Genomic DNA, 25,895 nt, shown 5'->3' with positions numbered 1-25,895 from the left:
ATTATTAAAGACCAACAACCGGAAAAATAATCAGGACAAAAAAGGCGTAAAAGAAAATCCACAGCCAAAGGAAGGAGGAAATACAGGAAACGAAAGTCCCTTGCTAGAAGTAAAGGATTTGCTAACCCCGCAACAACCAATTGCAGAGCCTGTTCATGTACAAACCATGAACCCAAAAGAACATTCAAACTCAGCTGTTCCCAAAGAGTCGAAAGGACAACCGACGTTGGCAGTTCCAAAAGTGTCCTTTGGAATTTTTCAGGGTTCTGCAAAATCGTTTGAGGCCAAAGCTGCAAACCCGGCCTTGCTGAAAAGTAAACTAATCAAACTACAAAAAACTACTGCTAAAGGGCCCCCATTAAAAAGAACACGATCAAATGAGGCAAAAATGTTTATCAGAAACTTGACAACTCCACCGCGCCCCGAGGCAGCAACATCAACTATAACTGCAAATGCTATAGAAAAGTCAAAGAACAATACAAACAGCGATCAAATTCTACAAAAACCCAAATTCATATCATTAAAAAGAAAGACGAATCTCCCAGTCCTCCTCGTCTACAAATGAGACACATATTTCGATTGATTTATGCGACCTATCTACATATTCAATTGATGACGTGGACGCGTTGGAAGACCTTGAGGAAAAAACAGAAGACGGCCCAGCAACACCCTACGATGCCAAGGCAAAACTGAAAATTGATAAAGAAAATCAGCATCGGCATGGCATTCCATGAACTCCCGCTAGAAACCTAGCTGTACCAACAAAAAAACACCCACATACTGACAATGAGGAATCATCATGGGTAAGACGGAAAGCAGAATCGTCAATTGTTCCCAAAGCCACAATAACCTTGAACCCGAAACAAACAACAACACAATTGAAAAAACAATTGCATCTGAAAACTAAAGAAAAAATCTCTAACCGTGAGTTTGTGAACTCCAACTGGGTAAGATTGGAACTGGAAAACATCTTAGAAGATAACAACGAAGTTAATCTCAACAGAGCAAATGTAATGAGATTATTACATTATATGCCAGCTTTACGCAATATAACATCTGACGATATTGCGATCGTGGAATATAAATCTGAAGCTAGATCAGACTGGGTTATCCTTCATATGAAGTTGACAAAACTTGCAAAACCTCTCATTGACGCCAAGGACGATTTATTATTCTTTGGCTTCGACTTATCGATATGCGAGGAGGAGAATCCACATAGATCTAACAAGCCCACTAATAAATCCTCAACGAATACAAAAAATGCGAATCGAGCAGAACTGTGGAAAGAGCTGAAAGCTCAATCTGATCCCACAAACGCTACAAGAAACACCAGGAAAAATGATTAGGATAAAGAAGGGTCAAAAAGCTTGGCCCAGTTACTTACGTCATGGAACACTTGTGGCTTTGCCCATCTTTTTCAAGAACAGTGCCATAATCAGTTAAAAAGCACAATAATCTGTCTGCAGGAAACATGGCTACAAGAAACACCCCTAAGCGATGGTTACTCCGTCTATCTAAATCCAGCTGGGAAAAACCTATTTGGACGTCTTTTCTCCGGATTATTAACCATGATTGATAATGCAGCAGGATGGAATGTAATAAGAATGTCCAATCCAAATCTCTTTGTGCAGGCTCTAGTTATAGAGAGGAAAAACAACAACAAAGACAACATCCCCAATCAACAATCAACAAATGCTGATCATAAACACTTATTGGAATCCGGCAATGATAACTGACCCCACTTACTTAGCGGCCATTACCTCGCAAATTGATAAATGCCTAGACAAATATGATAAGCCATTTATTCTAATATGTGGCGACCTAAACTATTCGTGGTTTGACGATGCCAAAGTACGCAAAAACTCAGCTAGGATTAAAGTGCCCACTGCAATGGCAGACCGAGGGACAAAGTGGGAATACGAACTAACACAACGCCATTGCATCATGCTAAATGGATGCACTAAAGGCGATATCCCAGCAGGAGATACTTGGCACCGTGGAGAATCCAAAAAAACTCTCGATTATATATGGGTATCTGAAAATCTACATGCATATATTCGAAAGTTATCTATAAGGCATTCTGCAAAAAGCAACCACAACGCTCTAATACTTCTGTGGGATGTACAAAACGCAAAACAGTTGAAATATAAATATCCAAGGACAAAACAGATTACGAATAAATTCTAATCAAATTACTAATCTGACAAAAAATGTTATCCAAATGAACATGAGCGACGTGGAAGTTAACTACGCACCCCTGCTGACGCAATTTTCCAAAAATGCACAAAAACACAACTGGACTATACCAAAGAGTAAACATCCTTTCGACCCAGTATTAAATGAGGCGAAGAAAACCCTAAAAAAGGACTTAAGGCTTCTAAAGAAAGCCAGTGGAACAAATCAACATCTGCTGATGACCAAGAGGCGCTTGAAATACCGAAACTGGCTAAAGTCATTCAACCAGATACGGCTACAATCACAAGCTGAATACATGTTACAGCTAATCATTCAGAACAATACCCGGAACATCTGGCAAATTATTAACTCAGATCATTTAAACCAGGCATTTGCGCTATCTAATGGTGTAAGCGAATCTGAGTGGGTAAAACATTACTCCAACGTCTTTAACAACCAAAATTTAACATCGACTGCAACAACAATAACAGAACTCTGTGACTGGGCAGTAACGGAAACTGTGGAGGACATTGAAAATGCTATCCAACATCTAAAGACCTCGAGAGCAGCAGGGCCAGACGGCATTTCCAATTCAATGCTAAAAGCCAACAAAGAAAACTGGGCGAAATTTATTAAGGTGTTATTTGATCAAATAGCACTAGTAGCAAAAATCCCAGATTCCTGGCGGAGTGCAATCGTAGTTTCAATTTTCAAAAAGGGCAACCGTGAAGATCCAACAAATTATCGTCCAATTGCCCTATTGGATACCACGGGAAAAATCTTTGCATCCTTCCTTCAGCAGAAAATCGCAAATTGGGCAAACAGCGCTAACATAATCGATGAAAGACAAACAGGCTTCACAAAAGGAGACGGGGTGGAGCTCAACCTGGTTCTGTTGAACATAGCGAAATTGGAAACCCTACGACGCAAAAAGACTTTTTCTTGCGTTTGTTGACCTGAAACAGGCATTCGATAGTATAAACCGTGAACTCCTGTGGGAAAAACTAAAGATATGGGGTTGCCCACCAGACCTACTATCGCCACTTATGGCATTATACGCCAATACCACAATTAGAGTGCGCTTAAACGCCGAGGGCACCTTGTCTGATGAAATAAGAACATCCAAAGGTGTAAAACAAGGCTGTCCGCTGGCAGCTCTACTGTTTAAACTCTTTATCTCGGACCTCCAAGTGGCACTTGAAAAAGCAAAGACCTTTCCACCAAAAATTAATGGCAAGCCCATAAGTCATGTGATCTATGCCGATGATGTAGTACTCCTAGACTCAACGGAAATTGGGCTTCAACGGCTGTTAACAACACTGCAAGCCTACTTAGTCGGAAACCAGCTTGAAATAAATGTGACGAAATCCCAGATCATTGCAATTGGCACAAATCTAGGGATAAAGAAAAAGAATTTTAAGTGGAGGGTGCAAGACGAGTCCTTGGCTAAAGTCGAAGCCATCCGCTACCTAGGAATTTCCTTTAACATCTCGATAAGAGAATGGAGCTGGATAAATGACATAACAACTCGCATGAAAACCTTCGCACAACAAGGAGCAAAATTGCACGCTAATTATGGGCTCTTCTCTCTCCAACCTATAATAACATTCTACTTGCGAAAGGTTGCACCAGCGATCTGTTTCGGAACCGAAGCTGGCTGGAACATCGACGAAAATATCTGGCCGACCCTAGAGGGTTTGTTTTGGAGAAAAATTCTGAAACTCCCACAAAGTACATCTATGGTAGCAGTAAGACACGAACTTGGCCTGGATTCATTACATTCGATGATCCAGTGGAAATCAATATTGGTATTGCGTAAAATGCGCCTGTCGCCAAACGCGAAATCGTATCAAATACTACACAAAAAAAGCACAGATCCGTCAGCATTCTTACTAAATATTTGGGAGAAGAAAATACTGAAAATCTTAAAAGCAGCGGATCTAAGTTTGTCTCTAGTCCTGCAAATCCCACAAGTGGCGAAAGTCAAATTTAGGAACTGGTACTGGATAACAAACATAGAAAAACGTAGCCAACTATCATCGGTAATTGATCTGGGAACTTCGTGTCAAAAAATAGGCGAACTACCAAGATACCTCAGCAAATTTCCTTCTCGTTATCATAGGAACCAGTTCCTCAGACTACGTCTAAACCTCTATACCACCAACGAGGTTCTATGGAGAAGAAAACACGGAAATACGCAAAGTGACAAATGTCGCTTTTGTGCAACAAGCATTGAAAAAAGTAAACATCTGATAATAAGATGTCCCAAAATAGTAGCTCAGCTTTCACTTCACCTTGGGAGTTATGCACCAAAAAATGGGAACATGGGAGATTGGTGGAGTTACCTAATCTCAGGAACCAACAACCAACTGACTTGTGCAGTTGTGAACTTCATGGACATGATCCTACCACATCATCTCTATTGATGTTTTAAATTGATGAGAAATAGCATGAAACGCAGTGAAGGTTGACCTCGAAATAGCGTGAAACGCAGTGAAAGTTGAGCTTGTAGCTGAAGTGATAAGAATGACTAAAAAGTTTGTCCTTTTTTTGCAAACTAAAGGTCAATAAAATAAAAAAAAAAAATAATAATTGCTGGGCCTGTCTCACCCTCCTTCTCCTCCTGCGTCTGAACTGTGCTGCCTGTTGTTGCTGCTGTAGTTGTTGTTGTTGCTGCTGTAGTTGTTGTTGCTGCTGTATTTGTTGTTGTTGCTGTTGTTGCTGTAGTTGTAGCAGTATGGGCATGTCCTCCAGCGCCATGATTGCAACAGCTACGGTAGCATTTTGGTGTTTGAAGGGGTTTGGTGTGTGGGTGTGCTCATTTTATACTGGCCCAGCCTCCATTGACTCCACCTGTGGGGATTGTGTGCACCTGTGGCAGTTGCCTTGTATCCTGATTGCTGTTTGCGGGTGGTCCACGATGCCTGTATGGCTGGCATCGTGCAGCCTGTGATTACCTGCTTCGCAATGCCGGTATTTGCATGTCTGCCTGGGTTGGGGTGTCCCCCTATTACTGGCATGCCGGTATTTGCTCCCCAGAGGGGCGAGTGTACGCGCTATGCCGCTATTAGCGCCACCGTTATTTAGGGTGCCATTAATACCGGGTTTGCGGGTCGGAATACACCGGAGCGGTAAACGATGCCGGTATTATCATGCCAGCATCGTTTTTGCCTTACCGCCAACCTTGTAATGAGGCCCTTAGTCTTGACCGCCGCCATCGTTACCCTGATTGGTCTGGCTTGTCCTGAGGTTACCCTGTTCCAAGAAACTAGGCTGGCCTTCTGAACCTCTGTCTCTCCAGGTCAGAGTTCAGAAATCCATCTTAACAAATTGGTGTACAGCGGTGGGATACGACTGAAGGTATCCAGTGTTGCGCATGAGCGAAGGCATTTCAAGTTATTCCTACCAGGACACGTAGTGAATTGTCGTAATATATCTTTTTAAAGGCTATAGTCCTATCTAACAGTATGGAAACAAGTACCTTGTTAACTTTAAATGCTTCGAAATCCGAAACATTGAAAAAGATGTGTGCTGAGAGAGGTGTCTCCTCTCAAGGCACCAAAATGGAAATGATCCAAAGAATCATTGCATGGCAAGAAGCTCAGCTTAGCGCTACAGCTTCAGAGGAAAGTGCAGAAGTAGGTGGGGCTGCTCTCACGGGTAGAACTGACAGTTCTGCCGCTGCACTGGTCCACAGCGACCATGAGGACAGGGAGGATGAAATGTCCAATGTTTCCTCTGCCAGTGCTGATGGGGAGACCATGCTTGAATTCAAAAAGCAAGAGCTGCTGTTTAGGCAGAAGGAGCTTGAGTTCAATATGGCCAAACTAAAGATAGAACAGGCAGAAAAACAGAAAGACAGGGATCACCAGTTGGAACTGGCCAAGCTTCAAGTTGCCAATGGATCCAAGGGTCCTGGACATGGGTCTGGGGCCTCCTCTCATCCAAGATTTCCAAAAGATCTGCTCAGTGTGTATGAAGAAAAGAATGACATTATGGACTGGCTGAATACATTTGAGTATGCATGTGAAGTTCAACAAGTTGACAATGCTGATAAAATTGCCTGGTTACTTAGCAGACTGCCCCATTCTGGCTGCAGTGCCATTATGGAAATGTCAAAAGCTGAGAGAGCAGATTTTGCATTGTTGAAGCAGACTCTCATTTTACAAAGACTCCTGCCAATACTTAAAAAGATTCAGAGAGTATAAGAAAAAAGAAGGTGGTACTTGGGTATTTTATGTCACTGATTCCTTAAATAAACTTGACTGGCTGGGTCAAAGGTTATAAGGTTTCTACCTTTGAAGGTATGATAAGTCTTGTCATGCTGGAACATATTTTTGCATCTTCTTCCCCTGAGCTTAAGCAGCATTTGGCAGATTCAAAGGAGTTAGATCCTAAGAAGCTTGCCATTGCAGCAGATCTATGGGTGTCACATTGAGTGTCCCATAAGGACAAGACTCATCCTGGCAAGCAGGAGGAAGGGAAAAAGTCCAAAGATAAGGAGGGTGGGGAAACTGATAAATCTTCTTCCTAAAAGGGCCACAAAAAGAAAAATAAGGGTTGGACACAAGAGAACTCACAGGGTAGTGGAGGTGAGCCTCTGAAAAAGAACTCTGGTTATAATAAGCCTCCCTATGTAAACAGACGAATGGATCGTGTTTTGCTTGTGGAGCAACTGACCACGTGAAGGTGGATAAAAAAAAAGTGGTTGTTCCTAAAGAGTCCTTTAGGAACTTCCGTCCCCTGCACACTTTCTAATGTCTGAAGATCAGACCAAACTTTCAAGTAGGTAATCAATAGTTCATATTAACCATTTGGCGTAATTGACAATTTGATATAAGAAACTTTCTTTTTCAATATTTCAGTAAAACACAATATTTTATTATACAAATAAAGAAGCCCAACGCGTTTTGAGTCACAAACTCTGCTTCAGGGGCAATATCACAATTCATCAGATTTCTAAAAAGTAGAAAAGAAACATGTTAGTGTAAAATTTCACACTGTAATTCAACAATAAAGTATTCTTTCACACAGTAACTACTTTTTAGCAATTTTTAACAAATCACATATTAATACATACTTAGATCAATCAGGGTCTTCTATATCCTAGAGGTAAATCAGCTAGTGTAGCTATTATTAGAAATGTGGAGAAAGAGCTTGGCTCGGCTCAAAATAACCAGAATTCTATCGAATCAATCCGCACATGCAGTCAAGAGAGAGAGATTGCTGTCAAAAGGCCTTAACTCAGTATGGTCGGAAGAAAAGCGGACAGCACTTACCCCAGAAAGTGGGTGTCTAGATAGGGAAACAATCCTAGAGGTGTATGTATTCATGAAGTAAATGATTGATAGGACCCCGCGTCCAACAATAGATCAATATTAAGTCTGCAATACAAGTAATAGCTCTAATTAGGAAAAGAAGTAGAGCCTTGGTGGAATGTAGTAAAAGAAAATAGATCAACACTTACGTCAATAATAATGTCCTGCTCAACGGTACCCAGATGAAATCCTAACCGCTAAAAGCTGAAAGTAAGAAGAAAAGGATAAGTGCTAGTTCGAATAACGAGTCAGTCCATGGTACAGGGAAAAGTACCTAAGCTACTTACAGAATTCGCCAAAGATCAACGAACGTGGGAGCCGAGGAGCGACACATCTCACCAAAGTAGGATGCGTTGTTCCAATGGGTGCCTTTAATTTATACTCAAAGGAGTGTAAAGGAGTGCATGCTCAGAAGATTGCGCGTGCGCCTAAGGAAAAGGTCAAGTGCGTCATAAGGCTTGCGTCATATGCGAACATGCGCAATACCCTAAGGAAGGAAAGTAAACACAGCGCTGTGACATATCAAGAAGGCGTATGCGTGTGCGGTTGATGGAAAGATGTAGGGCGTCATGAGAATGATGTCATTTATCATGCGCGAACGCTTAAAAAGTAAAAGTATTCACATAAGAAAGGAGAGTAGCATTAGGAAGTAAGCAAAGTGTGGAATACTCATTGCGCCGTCACCATAGTGACACGATCTGCATCAGAACGTGATGGTGGCTGTAAAAAACTACGGAAAAGGAGGTAGCGTAAGACAGTAAAATACTCATTACATAATAGAATAAGCAATGGAGATGATAAAGTAAGTGAAGATCAGTGAAATTGTCAGTCTTCCTACAGGTACTATGTCATAAATGTCCAAAACTGAGGAGTCTTTAGAAAATACATGTACTGCTTGCCCACCTAGGGGCGTACAATCTTACACAGTCACATGAAAAATAGACCTACTACAAAAGAATGGAAATAAAATAAAGTTACATTTTTTATGATGAAAGGCAGTAAATTTGGATACATGATTTATAAAATTTATAAACAAATTTATAAAAAAGGGCCCAGATAATAGTCTTCATTCATCCCCAAAGGGGAGAGGGAGTTGAGGGAATGAATCCAAAAAAGTTCTCTCTGGGCTAGTAACTTCTGTAAGTTACCGCCTCGAGGAAGTGGATGTATAGTTTCTAGTATTACAAAGCGCATTTGTGCTACTGTATGCTGATGGTCTCTGAAGTGTCTGTATACTGGTGATTTAATGTTTTTTGTGCGAATATTAGACTTGTGTTCTGTCCTTCTCTCCTTTGCTTTCCTGGTGGATTTGCCAACATAATATTTCCTGCATGGACAGCGTAAGGCATAAATAACATTTTTAGAGTCACATGTAGCATATTGTTTCAGAGGTATCTTTTTGCCAGTATTGCCATGGCGGATGTGATCGCCTTTAATCGCATTTGAACAGTGTTGGCAATTAAGGCATGGAAAAGTCCCATTTTTGGTTTTACACAGCACAGTTTGATTACCAGGTTTCTGTTTTTCAGCCTTAATCAATTTGTCGCGAAAGTTTCTGCCCCTCTTGCATGCCAGCATTGGTGGTTCCGGAAAAAGGTTGTTCAGTTGTGGATCTGTTTATATGATCTCCCAGTTTTTGTGAATAATTCTCTTGATTTGAAAACTCTGACTGGAATATTTCAAAGAGTGAATTAAGTTAGTTTTCTTCATTTTAGCTTTTGGGTCCAGGAGGTCCTCTCGGCTATGCAGTTCAGTTCTGAGTATGGCTTTATCGATCAGGTCTCCAGGGAAACATCTGCCTCTGAATCTTGTTTTCATGTTGATGTATTCTTCCTCTAGTTTATCTGCTTCCGAAGTAATTATTTTCACTCTGAGAAGTTGACTGTAAGGTAAATTTTCTTTAAGATGTTTTGGATGAAAACTTTGGAAATGTAGACTACTATTCACATCTGTCAATTTCCTGTAGATCTGTGTTTTAAGACCCTCATTCGTAATTTCAATGGTGACAGAAAATGTACAGATGGTTTACCTATGTCCATTGTCAACCTAATCCTGTCGTTACATTTGTACAACCAGCTCTTGATTTTGTCTTTCCAAGCAACATTATCTAGAACATGTGTATGTTCGAAGAAATACATAAAAATATTGGCATATGAGGGTGCCACCGATGATCCCATCGATGTACCTGATGTTTGCAGAAAGAATTGTCCATTAAACCTGAAGTAATTGTTGAATAGAATGATGTTAATGAGTTCAATTGCAAATACTTTGTGAATAGTAACTTCTTCATGTTTTAGTAAGAACCATTCAAGGGCATTAATGCCCTGGTTATGTGGAATAGAGGTGTAGAGACTAGTAACATCCATTGTAAATAGTATAAGGTTAGGTTCCTCCAAGTTCAAATCTCTGATATTCTGTAGAAAATGAGTTGTGTCCTTTAGATAAGTTTCTGTTTTTTGAATTAGCGGTTGCAGTGCTGTATCCAGGTATACTGCCAAGGGATGAAAGATGCTCTCTGTACCCGCGACAATTGGCCTAAAAGGTGGGTCCGTTCTGTTCTTATGAATTTTCGGGAGTCCATAGAACACCGGTGTTACCGGATTGTTGTTAATCAGAAATTTACTTGTGTTCTCTGATATCTATTCTGCATTTTCGGCTTTTTTCTATGGTTGTTTTGATCGTAGCCTTAATCTTGCTAACAGGGTCACTATCCAATTTAAGGTAGGTATTTTGATCAGATAACAGTTTCAAACAGCCTTCATTATAAAATGAGGTGTCCATAATAACGAGAGCCCCTCCTTTGTCTGCTTTCTTAATAGTTATACTATTATCCTCAGCTAGATCTTTGATTATTCTCAACTGGTGTTTTTTGATATTTTGTTTGCTAGAGGTCGTGTTTTTCAAGCTTCTAAGTGCTCTCGTGGTTTTTAATTTAAACAAATTTATCAGGGGATGATTCATTTGTGGATGAAAATGACTTTTGTCTTTTATTTCCAGATAAGGACATTTATCTTTTGTGCTTGTAACTGTAGTGAGATTATCAAAAAAGACTTTAAATTCCATTTTTCGAATTAATTTGAACAGATTGACCTCCTCTTCAAACAGACTTGTATTGGTAGTTGGAATAAATGAGATACCTAAATTGAGAGTATCTATTTGTGACTGAGAAAGAGGTTTGGAAGAGATATTGACTATTATTGGTTCCTTCAATGTTTGTTCTTCTGACAGGGTTTTCTTTTTCCCTCGTCTGGTTTTTTTCCTCCTCCTAAAAAAATCTCAGGTGGTGGTATTGGTGCTGGTACGGTCCCAATTGTGGGAGTAGAAATATCACTTGGAGTAATTCCCACTGTTGGTAATGTCATCCCGCTAGTCGAAGGACGTTCTTCAAGCTCAACGCTGGTGACTTCGCTACTATCCGTATTATTGTTAGTGGGTCGTGATTTTGGTTGCCTTGGTGTAAAGTTGGCTTGTTTGCTGTTATAGAACTCCTGCCAAGAGCAGACAATATCCCGGCGTAATCAAGAGTATCTCGCCTGAATTTCCTTATTTTCCGCTGTTCTATTTCCTTTTTGTAGTTGTCTAGTTTGCTATTGATATCTTCTAAGATAGATCCCAGTTCTGCCGTTGTTTTAAATTTGGACAGTTGTGAAGAAATCTCTTCGATCTCCTGGTTGATATGTGATAATGATTTTGATAATTCCTTATTGTTAATAGAATAAGATCCAGCGAGCATTTATTCAAAATTTGTTCCCACCGTTTAACAAATTCCAAGTTGTCTTTGCAGAGTGTAGGGCGTAGATAAATCCTTAATCCTCTGGGAATTCTTTTGGATTTAAAATACTGTGCCAACGTGGTGGCATGAAGTTTTTGCGAGATTTCTCTACGGATTAATCTCTCCAATTTTTTAATTAGATTTTGGGGGTTATCTGTCCCCAAAGGTTCTTTGCTGGTGTCTTTAATAAGTCCAAGGATCCGTATTGTGTTTTACCTAAATATTGAAAAAGAGAGTTTCTTATATCAAATTGTCAATTATGCCAAATGGTTAATATGAACTATTGATTACCTACTTGAATGTTTGGTCTGATCTTCAGACATTAGAAAGTGTGCAGGGGACGGGAGTTCCTAAAGGACTCTTTATGAACAACCACTTTTTTGTTCTTACATATCCAACCTAGATGCCAAGGTTGAGCCTTTGCCCCCGCACCTCAAAACTCCATATAAACATTGTAGAATGTCTTCAACAATACCCTTGCAGGTATTTAACCAAAAGAACCTTTAAAATAGATGTGCCTTAGTGTTATCTGCTGTTCTTTCACGTGAAGGGGGATCCCAGATGTAAGGTCAAAACCTTAGGGGTCCACTCTGCTAATCTGGCCTTCTCCTCCTACAAGGAAGAAGAGATTACCGGAGCATCCTTCTCCTCAGACTCCTCCCCCAGTGGGATAGAAGCTGAGGTAGTTTTAGTTTCCCTGGGTTCCTGGGAGCCAAAAGTCGCAGAGGCTTATGCTGGGATTCCAGATAATACCAAGCACTACTTTAAGGACAGTGTGCTGATCAATGGAGTAGATACTCCAGCTCTTAGGGATAGTGGGAGCAGTCACACTGTAGTGGATTCTACCTTGGTAGACTCAGGGGAAGTTGCCAGAGCTACTCTGATGCCCACTAAGTTGGCTGACGGCCCACCTCTCATGTTCCCAGTAATACCTGTAAATCTTACTATCAATGGTACAGCTGTCAGGATTCCAGTGAGCATTCAGAGGAGTGTCCCAGGAAAGGTCTTGTTGGGCAATGATCTCAGAGCTTTAGGGCTTGTGGGAGATACTGCAGACAGACCCTGCACAAGGTCACAAACGAGAGCAGCATTGGCCAAGACCAATGCCCTGCCCCCACCAAAGGGGAAACACCAGGCTAAAGGAGTCAAGAAACCAAGAAGAGGGAAAGAGAATATTCCCCCGAACTCACCTACTGCTGAGGTGGTGGTAGTTGGTCAATTGCCCGGACCTGACGAGGAGGTGGTGATGCCTGAAGTGTTTGACCCCAATGACCATCCTGAACTAAACGACTTGTTAGTGGAAGGTGGTCCTGACACAGAAGAATTCAGTAAAGGCCAACGTGAGTGCCCATCTCTGGAAGGCCTAAGGAGACAAGCCTGCTCCCAGCTTGAGGGTGAACCTTCTGGGAGGCATCAGATTTATTGGGAAGGTGGACTCCTGTATAGTGAGCCCACAGAGTCTAAAGAAGGAGGCCATAGGAGGTTGGTGGTTCCCCTTGCTGTAAGACCCTTCCTCCTGCAGCTGGCGCATGAAGTGCCCCTTGCTGGTCACCTTGGTATTAAGAGGACCAAGCAAAGGTTATCCATGCACTTCTACTGGCCCAAGATGGAGGTGCAAGTAGAAAGTCACTGCAGGAGTTGTGCCTCCTGCCAGTTATCTGGTAAGAGTGGTTCAACAATCCAAGCTCCATTGGTACCACTCCCAGTTGTGGGAGTACCTTTCGAGAGGGTAGGGATCGACATCGTTGGTCCCCTTGACCCCCAAACATCCTCAGGCAATAGGTTTCTCCTGGTATTGGTCGACCATGCTACCAGATATCCTGAGGCCATCCCATTGAAGATTGTGACTGCCAAGTCAGTCGCAAAAGCTTTACTCGGCATCTTTACTAGGGTTCGCTTCCCTAAAGAAGTTGTGTCTGACAGAGGCAGCAACTTTATGTCGACGTATATGCAGGCTATGTGGAAAGAATGTGGGGTCACCTACAAGTTTTCTTCCGCATACCACCCCCAGACCCATGGTCTGGTGGAACGGTTTAACAGGACCTTAAAAAGTATGAGCCCCAGACAAGAAAATGGGATCTTCTCTTACCATGCTTACTGTTTGCCTACCAAGAGGTACCACAGGAGGGTGTTGGCTTCAGCCCCTTCTACCTTCTGTTTGGTCACCCTGTGCAGGGACCTTAGCCATAGTCAAGGAGGGATGGGCGATGCCCACTCCCACTATTACTACCAACGTAGTAGACTATGTGTTAGGGCTCAGAAAAAGGATGGTACTCCTGATGGGTCTGGCTAGTGATAAGTTGAAGGCAGGACAAGCCCTGGTGAAACATTGGTATGACCAGAAAACTTCCCTCATCAACTTCACACCTGGTCAGCAAGTCCTGATCATGAATCCCATAAGGCCTAGAGCTTTACAGGATAAATGGTCAGGCACTTACACAGTGGTGGAGCTGCTGGGTGAGGTCAACTATTTAGTGGACCTTGGAAGGCCTGGACAGGCTCCAAAATTGTTCCATGTAAATAGGCTGAAGGCTTTCATCCCAAGAGTTGAAATCGCAGCACTGCTATTGGCTTCAGATGTTGAGGAAGAGGAGTCTGAACCTCTCCCTGACCTGTTTCAAAGCAGGTTGAGGTGAAGAGTTTGCTTAGGCAATTTCCCCCCCTGTTCTCACAGTCCCCTGGTTTGACACCTTGGTGCAAACATAACATAGACACAGGAGACAGTGTACCTACCAAATGTAGGGGATACAGGATGTCAGATAAAGTCCGGTCTTACATTAAGACGGAGGTCAACAAAATGTTAGATCTTGGGGTGATTGAACCCTCTAGTAGTCCTTGGTCCATCCCTGTGGTTTTGATTCCAAAGGCAGGTACTTCCGAATTGAGGTTCTGCGTGGATTACAGCGCTCTGAATGCTGTCACCAAGACAGATGCCCACCCCTTGCCTCGAACAGATGAGCTGGTGGATACCTTGGGTGCCTCCAAGTACCTCAGCACGTTTGACCTCACTGCAGGCTATCGGCAAATAGCCCTTGCAGAGCATACCAAGGAGAAGACGGCATTCTCAACTCCGGAAGGTCTTTATCAGTTCAGGGTAATGCCTTTTGGGTTGAAGAATGCACCTGCCACTTTCCAGAGGCTTGTGAATCACGTGTAGAATGGGTTGGATGAATTCTGTCTTGCATATCTGGATGATATAGCAGTTTTCATGCCACCTGGGAAGACCATGTGAAACACCTTGGGATTGTGTTACAGGCTCTTCAGAAAGCCCACTTGACCATTAAGGCCAGTAAATGCCAGATTGGACAAGGCTCAGTGGTTTACCCTGGACATGAAGTAGGTGGAGTGAGTATACAGCCTCTACCCAGTAAAGTACAAGCAGTATAAGACTGGCCTACCCCCACTACACAAACCCAAGTGAGAGCCTTCTTAGGACTCACGGGGTATTACAGAAATTTCATGGCAGACTATGGCACCATAGCTGCCCCTCTGACTGCTCTCACCACTCCGAAGAAACCCAAGAAGGTAACTTGGACTGAAGAGTGTGAGAAGGCCGTCAATGGCTTAAAAGACTCCTTGTGCCAGGCCCCTGTCCTCAGGGCCCCTGATTACCAAAGACCTTTTATTGTGCAGACAGATACCTCTGACACTGGGATAGGAGCTGTACTATCACAGTAGATGAGAAGGGTAAGGAACACCCTATTGGTTTCATTAGTCGCCAGCTGAAGGACAGAGAGCTCAGATTGTCCACAGTAGAGAAAGAATGTTTCTCTGTTGTTTGGGCCCTACGGAAACTGAGGTCCTACCTCTATGGGACCCACTTCACTGTGCAAACTGACCATAAGCCCTTAAAGTGGCTGATGAACATGAAGGGAGAGAATCCAAAGTTGCTTAGGTGGTCCATAAGTCAACAAGGCTTTGACTTCACTATTGAGCATAGGCCAGGTGTTCAACATAGCAATGCTGATGGGTTGTCCAGAATGTTTAACCGACCTGAACAAGAAACTCATCCAGGGGTGGATTAGTTCCCCCTGTCCTTAGTCTGGGAGGGGCGAGTGTTAGTAAAGATTTCATAATTGTATGTAATTTTCCCTCAATGTGCCAACCACCAAACTTTTTGCTGTTATTTTACACACTGATCTAGACTTTGCCGGGAAGAGCAGCCTTCTGCCGCACTCCTCTGGGCTTTCGCTCACTTCTTATGGGGACACTGACATGCCCTTAAAACAGTCAGTACTGGGAGACTTTGTTTCCCTAAGTCCTTTCCTCATGTTGCAGCTTTTGTGCAACATGAAACAAGAGTGCACCTAACTTACATTACTGCGCTCTTGGGTCTCTAGTCATTCCAAAGGCCCTAGAAACTCTCGCTGGATTTATTATGAGCTGTGCAGGTATGTCATGGACAGGACTGGTGGCAGCTATCGTATTCTTTTGTGTTTTGAACCCTTTTTTGCCATGTTATCCGCGCTTACCGCGTTTGGCACAAATAGGTGGCCTGGCTCCCAAGATGTCCATGCCACAAGGTTCTTTGTCCTGTCCGCTGACCGTCTTGCCCTTCACCTTCCCCCAGGTCGAGCCAACCCAGGGCAGTCCTTATTTGGTCATGCACTTTCCCACGAAACCCCAAAGCTTTCGCAGGCTTCTGCATGCCTTGCGTGTGCCTCCAGGATGTGGGGTGGGATGTCTGTTCCCAATACACATCCTGGGTGACAGAGAGTCTGGAGTGCCCTGAATGCCTGGGACGACTGTGGTCCGTGATAGGTCCACGTATGGTGTGAGTGTTTGTGAGCAGATCTCCCATTGGGTCCTCTCTGTTTTGGCACGAAGGGAACTTTGGATAAGAGGAGGCTGGAAACACCACTACCAGGTCGAGTTCACACCGAACAAGCGATAAGGAGACAAGTATCCTGCAACAAGAAGCTGAGTCGAGGAATCGCTGTTGACCCGCTGAAGGTTTGGCACCCTGAACCGCTGTCGTCCTACGAGACCCCTCTGCATCTGATCGTCCTAGAAGGTCTGCAAAGGCGCTTCGACCCATTGGAATAGTGGGACCAACTATTCCCGGCACCTTCATCAAACCCTGCAAGTAAGCCTCTTTGGAAGTGTCCCTGGGCCAACCAGTGGGCTGACCAGCTTACGCAGGATGCTTTGCTCTGTCACCACTGCTGTTTTGGGGAAGCCCTCGAAACTTGGTTTACTGCTTGCTCTGCATCCGCAGCACCCACACACCGAATTTCGTACACTTGGCATTCCCAGGTCTGAAGTGAGACGAGTGCGCCCGGACCAAAGTAAACGCGGTTGCTGTGTTGCCCTGGTGTGGTAACAACCTGTGCATGTTCGCTGCATTTGGGACACCCTCTACCCTACATCCTGCTACGCAGAAGCTACACAGTGTCGACACGTCCTGATCATCGCAGCTAAACCTGCCAGCAACGTGAACTGAACTGGAGAAGTCTGGGTCTGCCTGCGTCGTGGACCAGTGAGTAGTCCATACCCCAACCGGTGGCCCCTCGCGCAGTAGCCCATTTCTTTTCTACCGCTGTTGCGAAATAGCGACTCTATCCCACACTCTCACCCTGCCTCTGCCCACAAGTGGAGGCCTTGCTTGAGTAGTGGGGACTTGTTCTGCATCGCTTCATTCACTTTCCTGAACTGCCTGATATCCTTGAAGAGGCCCTCTTTTGTCCATTGGCACCAGTGCGTGCAGGTACTTTGAGCATAAGGCTCCTCTCTTCGTAGGGCTCGGACTTCCTCTTAGTTCGGTGTATTTCAGATGTCGAACTGGGTCTAATGATTACTTGCACTGCCTGTTTTCCTCCCCATCTCGGTGGTCTACATATTACGTGCTCCTAACTCCTTAGACCCCTCGGTCTTGTATGTATATTGTATTGATTGTGATGTGTTGGTTTACTTTAGTATTATTGTGATTCTTTACTATGGTCGATGTTACAAAGGCCTTGTAAAAAATGTGTCTATATTTTTAATATAACACCTGTCTGGAGTAATTTGTAAGTGTCCTTGCTTTGTGTGCTCGTTGCGGGCTTTCAGTCACCCTCACCCCTCTTGAGGCTTAGTCTTGACCGCCGCCATCGCTACCCTGATTGGTCTGGCTTGTCCAGAGGTTACCCTGTTCCAAGAAACTAGGCTGGCCTTCTGAACCTCTGCCCCTCCAGGTCAGAGTTCAGAAATCCATCTTAACAACTGTCCCAGAAGAAACCAAAAAGGCCTTGATGGAAGACGAATGGTGACGTCACGAAGGCCCGAACGGACTTGCAAGTAGGAGATATGACGACCCAAGGATGACAAAAGAGATGAAGTGCCATGAATAAATTGAAATATAAAGAAGCTTAAGCTGTAAAGCAGGATGAAGTCATTCAACCAGCTAACGCCTGTACATATGCTTGAAACTGCAAGAAAACTAAGAAAACAGTGCGGCTTGCTATGCTTAGTAGAAGATAGACCGCGGAAAGCACCACCTATACGTATTTACCACAACGAAGCACATTATATAAGTGCGAGTCCACTTTACACAAAAGCAGACTCAACTCAGGTTACTAGAGCCCAAACAGGACAAGATTCCTATTCGAGCTAAAACGAGAAGAGGTGGCTGAATCGAAACTCAGCAGATGCAGCTTGCGTCAGGAAAGAGCCAAGGTCAGACCAATAGAAGGAGTGAACAGTAGCTTTGCAGAATTGAAACCTAAGAACAGAATATCCTATCTTTGGAAGGTCAAGATAAGGAGGCGTAGGCAGGTGGCAAGCCGAATAAGAACTAAATGTACACATTGAGGGAAACTAGGCAGATTCACGGTGTGAGTAGCACGTGACCATTCGAGCGAGAAGAGGCACGAGTTCACACCTACACTTGGCAGCCACCCAGACAGAGATATCATAACTTTTCCTGACAAGAAGCTACAGTTTCGAGGCCAAAGACAGCCAACTAATTGACACATGCCACTAAAGTAATGATTGATTGAAGGAAGGCCGGGTGAATCGTGGGGCACCCTGCACCTGGCTGACCATTCTGCGTGCTGCTAAGTACAGTGGACATTTATGCATGGGGTTGAAGCCAACCCACTCCCAATGGACCAAATAATCTAGGGTCCTATAGATAGCAGAACCAATGGGACGTCGTAATCTTAATGATGTCTCCAATAGTAATGTTAGAAGGAAGGGCCTATACGCCCACCTGATAGTGTTTATCCAATCCTCTCACTCCGTTACCATATACAGATATAGTACCTATAGTAAAGTTACCTTTTCCTAACCAACAGAATGGCATGTTAACTCTTGAGTGTTACACTTCAGTGATGATGAGTTTTGTGTATAAATGTTACAACTTGTGTGAAGTTCGGAGAGTTGAAGCGAGACGGACTATCGCATCACTGTCGATTTCCATGACTCCCTGTTTTTTGTACTTGTCATTAAACAGACTCCCTTTGTCGAACCATTGAGTTGTCCTTATTGATTGGGGGTGCAGGTTTTCCACTCCAACACCATTCATCTCAAAGGTGCAGCTATCTTGTCTTAAAGTACTCTGGAGGAAACCCCGCCTTTATGGGCCAGCGGGGGGTCTCCCCAGTACACTTGGTAGCAGAGGATGGTTATCGACTATCGATTATTGACTAAAGTAAGACACCTATTAACCGTTGACATAAAGTAACTCTAGGTCTTCGGCAATATCACAAGTCCTTTGCTATTCGGATGAATAGACCGTGAAGCTCTGGGTCTGAAGGGACCCATTTTCCCCACACATCCCTTCTGGCAGCTGAGCAGGCAAAAAGCTGAAGGAGGCGGTAACAAAGGCGGTGATCCCGAGGGTCCAGAGAGGAACTATGCGAATGGTGAGTGAAACAAAAATTGAATGTTTTGGAAAATGATGCATGCCTTAGAACAAGTAAAGGAAAAAGATAACGGAGGGAGGAGGGAAAACAAAATATAGTTAGAAGTAGAGAAGACTGTATATATATATATATAAAGGGGATAATGACTCGAGAGTAATAAAATTAGAGAGAGGTTACCGGGGTAGACACCCGAGAAAAGAGAGGTTACTGGGGCAAACACCTGAGAAGTGAGAGGATTCGCCTTATTTCTACGCTTTAATATAGCGGCTAGAAGAAACGTGTGCCCAGAGTCCCACATAATGGGGAACAATTAGACTGCCACAATGTTTAAAGACGTTGTGAAAGGGGTACGTTTACCCTCCATGAAGGGGTAATGATTAGAGGCAGAGATATCTGTGTCCAGTTGGTGTCCATCTAGTCTGTCAAGCGTCTGTCTTACATGTTTCTCTGTTGTGACGTCATATGTATTGGCAATTTTTTGCGGGAACTGATTTAAAATTTCATGCGATTTGATAGCTGAGACAAAATCGCACTTGAATTGATGGTTTTTGAATAAATCGGAAGATATAAAATTTTGTGGAAAATTTGGATTGGAGCTTGCGATATTTGGTGCTCGCTCATATTGTTAGAAGCTGTTTAAGTCGCACAAAAGCATTGACAAGTGTTATATAAGAAGAAAGGGAACAGATATAAGCATGGAAGACATAACTCCATTGGCACACTTATGCAAACAGATGCCAAAGCACGCACCCAAGCTAAAGAAATATAGTAGAGTGGGTTAAAGGTGCAGCCCACAAGATGTTTATGCTGCGGCCAGAAAATGGGTCTTTATCTAAAGCTATCTTACAACACATGACGACATATTTGCAAGCCACATATGCAGGAATGAAGTTAGAAAAACGCCTTGCTGTTCTCGAGTTATGGAAAATGTATGAACTGGGGAAGGAGGAAGAACCACCAACAGATTGGTTACTTAAATGTATGCACATAGGGGGGTGAGATGCCTACCGCACCACCTGCCCTACCGGAAGCGAAAGTCGAAGAAAGTAAGGACGAGGGATTATACCCTTTCAGGGAACTTAAAGCAGCCACGGGGTACAGCAACCCCACATTTGAGTCACCTACACATAGTAGTGATGAAAATCAAGGGAAGGATAAGGACAAGAATATTACCTCCACAGTCCCACGGGACAAGGGGAGACGCGATGACAAAAGCAGAGATCAGGCACAGACAAGTTCATCTCTCGACAAAGAGAGAGAAGGGAAGAGATGGAAAGGAAGCAAAGACAGGACTGATGAGATAGCATTTGCAAAAGACGAATGGATGGGAGGACACATTTTATTAAAACTCGATGGGAAAGGCATTGATGACACGAAACAAAAGGAGAGGTTAGTTGAGACACAGAGGAAGGGGAAAGAAAGGGAGTTAAGAGACGAAAGGGTAAGAAGGATAGACAGACAAAGGCGAGAACAGCTATATCGCGAACATCAAGAAAGACAGCTCGATCGCAACCCAAGAGCAGCCTATGATCAAGACAGACAGACACAGCAAAGGTTAGAAGAAGAGCAAAGAATACGTGAAAAGAGGATAAGGAGACGAAGAGATGAGGAAATTCGAAAGGCAGATGAACATAGAAAGGAAAAGAGAAAGGAAGAAGATAGGGTCAGAGAAGAGGTAAGGAAACGCAAAAAATTTGATGACGATATAGAATGTAAGCGAAGACAAAGAGCACGTGATCTTGAATATCTGGGGAGAGAGGTTAAAAAACCTGCTCCAATTGTAGATTGGGAAGAAATAGAACGATTCTTTCCTGCATATGATTCAGTGCCAGGCACATCTAGGACAAATATCGATGATGACTTCGACACCAGAAGCATCTGAGAAATGATCGATAGAATTTATGATGAGATGGGGCTAGAACAAATACCCCAAGGGGGGGGGGAGACGAGCGCCTGTAAAGCACTCAGCTGTATGACACTGAGGATGTCACCCAAAGTAGTGGGAATAGAGAGATATCCCTGGATGGATTGGAAATAAGGGACGGAGTGAAAGACGTCTCCCAAGGGAAAAAGGAATAAGGTGGTCAGACAATAGCGAACCTATACCGAGAACATAAGAGCCCGCCACGCAGCCTGACCGATATGAGGAAGTATCTCACGGTCAGAGGGGATTGTCTTCACCGCCAAATGTGGGCAAACTAAGAGCATTGCCAGGTAGACGGCGATGCAGGAATATTATCTCTGCAATAGATAGGATAACAATGAGAGAAGAGAGAGAGAGTTACACATTCCAATTTCCGTTGCTCGAGAAGGGAGGAATAAGACCACAGTATATTCCATGGCCACACATGGATCGAGAAATTTTGAAAAACAAGCTTGCAATGCTGACATCGGGAGCTGGAAAATGGATACATGAGTTCAAAAAAATGACAGGAGGCAACACGCTATAGGGGACATCAAAGGTCTCCTGATTGCCATACTTAATTAACACTTTGCATGACTGAGCACCATTTAACAATTGTAGAGCCGCAGTATGGAAAGCGCTACGAGTACTTTACCCAGATATTTCTGATATGGGAGCTATAATGACTCGGAAAATGAATGAGTCTGAAGATCTGTTAATTTATATACAGAATTCCCAAGACGCATGGGTGCTCGAGACTCATGAATCGTTGACTAAATCTATACCTGTGTTTTACCATATCCTGTGCCAGATCCGGTGCAGAAACAACTCAAGAAATTGGTGGGAATTGAAGCCAAACCTGGGGCTGAAATATAGTTGACCATTGCACATTATTGTAGACTGTTGCAAGAAAAGAATCGCATAAAGGAAGCGACTCGTAAGGGTGAGGAAGCGAAATGGTGCAAAAAAATTGTCAAAATATACTCTTGAGGGAGCCATGATAACTAGTACAGCTGCATCAAGCATGCAGCAGGTGGCTAGTCTGCAGCAACATAACCAGGGCAATACAGGATTTTATCCAAGGGGAAGAGGATTTAGAGGAAGAGGATGGCAGAGCAATCAGGGAGGTTTCCAAAACAATCAAGGAGGCTTTCAAAATATGCAAAATCGTAACCAAGATATGTCAAATGGGCAAATGATCCGACCACCACCAGTTTGTTGGCTGTGTGGAATGACAGGTCATTTGGCGCGCACATGCAGAAATCAAGGCATGATGCAGAATGGCCAAGGAACAGGAGCAGGGATGACAAATCCACCTACAGTTTTACAGCAGGGCGGTGCACAGAATCACACCGTGCAACACCAAGCACAAGGAGTGCAGCAAGGGGTGCAACTGCAAAACATGGGGAATTTTCCACAAGGACAATCTCAACAGGCACCGCTGCGACTATCACATACCATGAACCCTGGAATGGGAGGTAACAATGGGAATGGGGGAAATCCACCAGCACACAGTGGGCTGACTTTATATATAAACTAGGACAGCTCACGGGGAACCCTGATGTGTTCTATCCTATCTGTGACACCAGACCCTCACAGGGAACCCAGGGTGGATGTCGTCATAGGAGATAAAGTATATTTCTTCCTAGTTGACCCGGGTGCGACACGCTTGTGCATCCGTGAAGGCAAATTTTCCTTGTCCGGCGAGGCCATAGATACTCAGAGTTTTACAGGAGCGACCTGTCGAGATCCCTTTACAAAGGCACTTCCAGTTTCCATAGGGGATTGCAAATGAACGTACCTCTACTATATTCGCGGCAGACCCCAGTAAATATTTTGGGTCGAGACTTAATGACAAAGTTGAACATGACAATCTCGTTCACTGAGGAGGGGATAGTATGTTCCACTCCAGGAATGCACTATTCAAATGTATGCAAAATGGTTAGAGCATACTCAGGACACGTAGCCATGAGGGCCATACCATTAGAGCCAGAAATCTTCGCATATGGCATGCGTGTGCTTATAGCAGGATTGCCAGCCCTTGCAGACAGAATCATGAGAACCCCTGATGAGTTTTTATTCAGACCAAGAATACCGATGCACGAGGAGAAGGGACAAGTATTTCCCTTGATGATACACACAACTGCAATACAATGGAAAGTGGACTTGATTGATGGTTACGATGACAAGGGCAGACAATGGGGCACGATAATTGTCATTGAAGAAGGATATCGAGTGACTGACGTCACCGATGACGATCTGTTTGAAGAACAAGCAGAAATGGGAGAGACGATGGTGGAAGTGAGTCTCACTTTTTGGGTAAGGATGATTAAAAGAGAAGTACCTCAGAGAATGATGCTGGCACTAAAACGTCCTGAATATTTTGATGACGACATAGCTAAGGTGCTTATCTCAGTGTGGACTACAGGACCCTATGACGTGGATCTCTTGAAGGGGGTTTGAGAAGTAAGGATTAAACTGAAACCAGGAGCAATTCTACCAAGAGCCCAACAATATCACATGTCCAGAGAGGCAGATGATTGGATTTTCAAGCCAATTTCTGCCATGATGGACCAGGGCATCTTAGTGACGTCAGAGTCACCATGTAATAGGTCAGTGTATCCTGTGAAAAAAGTAAAGGGGGTCTTGGAGGCTAGTACAGGACCTAAGGCCAATAAACTATGTTGTTGAGGCCGAGTTCCCTCTAGTCCCTAACCCGTCTACAATCCTATGTAATATACCCGTTGAGGCAAAATGTTTCACGGTGATTGATTAAAAAAATGCATTTTTCTCAATCCCGTTGCACTGAGACTCACAAGATCTGACATCATTCACGTTCAGACAGATGCGTCTAAAAAGCATGACGCTGCCACAGGGGTACTGTGAGTCTCCTTCTATTTCCAACAGAGTCCTGCAGATAGACTTAAGCAATAATGCATTAAAAAGTGTCGTCCTGCAGTATGTGGATGACATCTTAATCTGCAGCTTAACAGAAGAGCAATGCAGGCACAATTCTGTTCAGCTACTGACTATACTTGCTGAGAAAGAATATAAGGTTGATAAGGAAAAGTTACAATACTGTCAACAAGAAGTGCTGTACATAGGCCAGCTGTCTCACATGAAGGAAAGAAAGTGATCCCAGAAAGGGCTGGAGCCATATTGAACATGGCTAAACCGCACACGATAAAGCAGATGCAGAGCTTTTTAGGCCTATGCAACTATGTCAGGGCATGGGTTTTCGACTACAGCTCTTACACTAAGCCTTTACTTCAGGCTCTAGAGAAGGCCCAAGTGATGAAAGAAAAGATTGAATGGTCTGAGGCCATGGAGAAAGGGTTTACTGAACTCAAAAGAGCTATTTGCACAGCTCCAGTTCTAGGGATCCCCTACTATGCAGAGGAATTCTACCTGTTTTCAAACACAAATGGCAGCGTCATGACAGCAGTGCTAGCTCAAAGAACCTTGTTGGGGTACAAGCCCCTTGCTTATTACAGTGGGAATCTGGACCCAGTAATGAGAGGGCACTTCCCATGCAAACAAAGTTTAGCTGCCGCAGTGTTCGCCATAGAGAAGGCGACAAACATTGTAATGGGATGATCAATGAAATTGTATGTTGAGCACTCATTATTTACTATTTTAGAGAAACCGAAAGCCACATTGACATCTCAGAGAGCTTCTGCTTATGAAGTGATCATATTGAATCCCTCGATAAAAATAGTCTGATGTAAAATAGTGAACCCAGCCATGTTCATAGCAGAGCCAGTCACTGAGGTAGAGCCCATACATGACTGTGCAAATTATGAAGAATTCTATGATGAAATCCCTAGGGTGAAAGAAAATGCCTTGGCAGGAGGAGAGATCGTCTTTATTGCCAGGTCTTCAAGGATCGATCAAAATGATGGACAAAGATATACAGGCGTCGCTGTAATGAAACACATAGCAAATGGGGAATTCCGAGTACTTATTAGTGCGCAAATACCACCCCATTACTCAGCACAGGCTACAGAATTATTGGCGTTGATACTCGCCATTGAGAATCATGCAGACCAGGAAGTAATGGTGTACAGTGACTCTGCCTATGTGAGGTCAACAGTACACGCAAGCTTAGCGCGCTGGAAAAGGAGGGGTTACCTCCGAGCAGACGGCACGCCAGTCCAGCACGCAGCCCTATTGGACAAGCTGATTAAAGCACTAGAGCTCCCAGTGGGCATAGCGGTCATGAAATGTGCTGCCCACACGAAAGGGACAGATTTTATCTCACAAGGAAACCAAGCAGCACACACAGAAGCCAAGCGTATGGCATCCAAAAGTGAGACTATTATGGAAGTGGAAGTCGCCTGTACCAATGAAAGAATGATGGTTGTGCGAACAACACCTGAAGCCTATGGGCAAACACAGCTAATGGAACTGCAAGGGGAGGCACCACAGGAAGAGAAAAGCCTGTGGAAACGTCAAGTGTGTTCTTAATACCCCTCTGACAGCTTGTGGCGACAAGAGAGCACTGGTAAACCAGTAATGCCTGTAGCCCTATTAAAAATAGCGCTCGAGTAGTTACATTAACCGGCACATATGACAAAGGAGAATCTAGCAGTAACGCTCGCGGAAGACTGGTTCATACCGAATTTAGCTGAGCATGTTGCATTCTTTATGGTGAACTGCATAATCTGCCAGCAATTCACCGCTGGGCACACACTAAAAGTAATGAGAGGAGTCATCCCCAGGCCAAATGGGCCTTTCAGCACTTGCATGTCGATTACGTCGACATGATTCAAGTATGTAATGGGTACAGATACTTAATTGTTGTGGTGTGTCCATTTTCTAGATGGATAGAGTCAGATCCATATACACACCTAAACTCTACCTGTGTGGCCACATTTTTTGTG

General features: G+C 43.7%; 1 protein-coding gene across 1 annotated transcript in view; it reads right to left on the bottom strand.

The window, feature by feature from the left end:
- The window catches only part of KANK4 (KN motif and ankyrin repeat domains 4), a 1,485,983-nt gene that overhangs the window by 829,274 nt on the left and 630,814 nt on the right, over positions 1-25,895 (bottom strand). The gene's annotated exons all lie outside the window — the stretch shown is intronic.

This window comes from Ambystoma mexicanum, chromosome 1q, assembly GCF_040938575.1.
Source record: "Ambystoma mexicanum isolate Mex_15411 chromosome 1q, UKY_AmexF1_1, whole genome shotgun sequence".
Classification (NCBI taxonomy): Eukaryota; Metazoa; Chordata; class Amphibia; order Caudata; family Ambystomatidae; genus Ambystoma; species Ambystoma mexicanum.
Note: the sequence above shows the minus strand (reverse complement) of the source record. Positions and strands in the feature narration are given on the sequence as shown.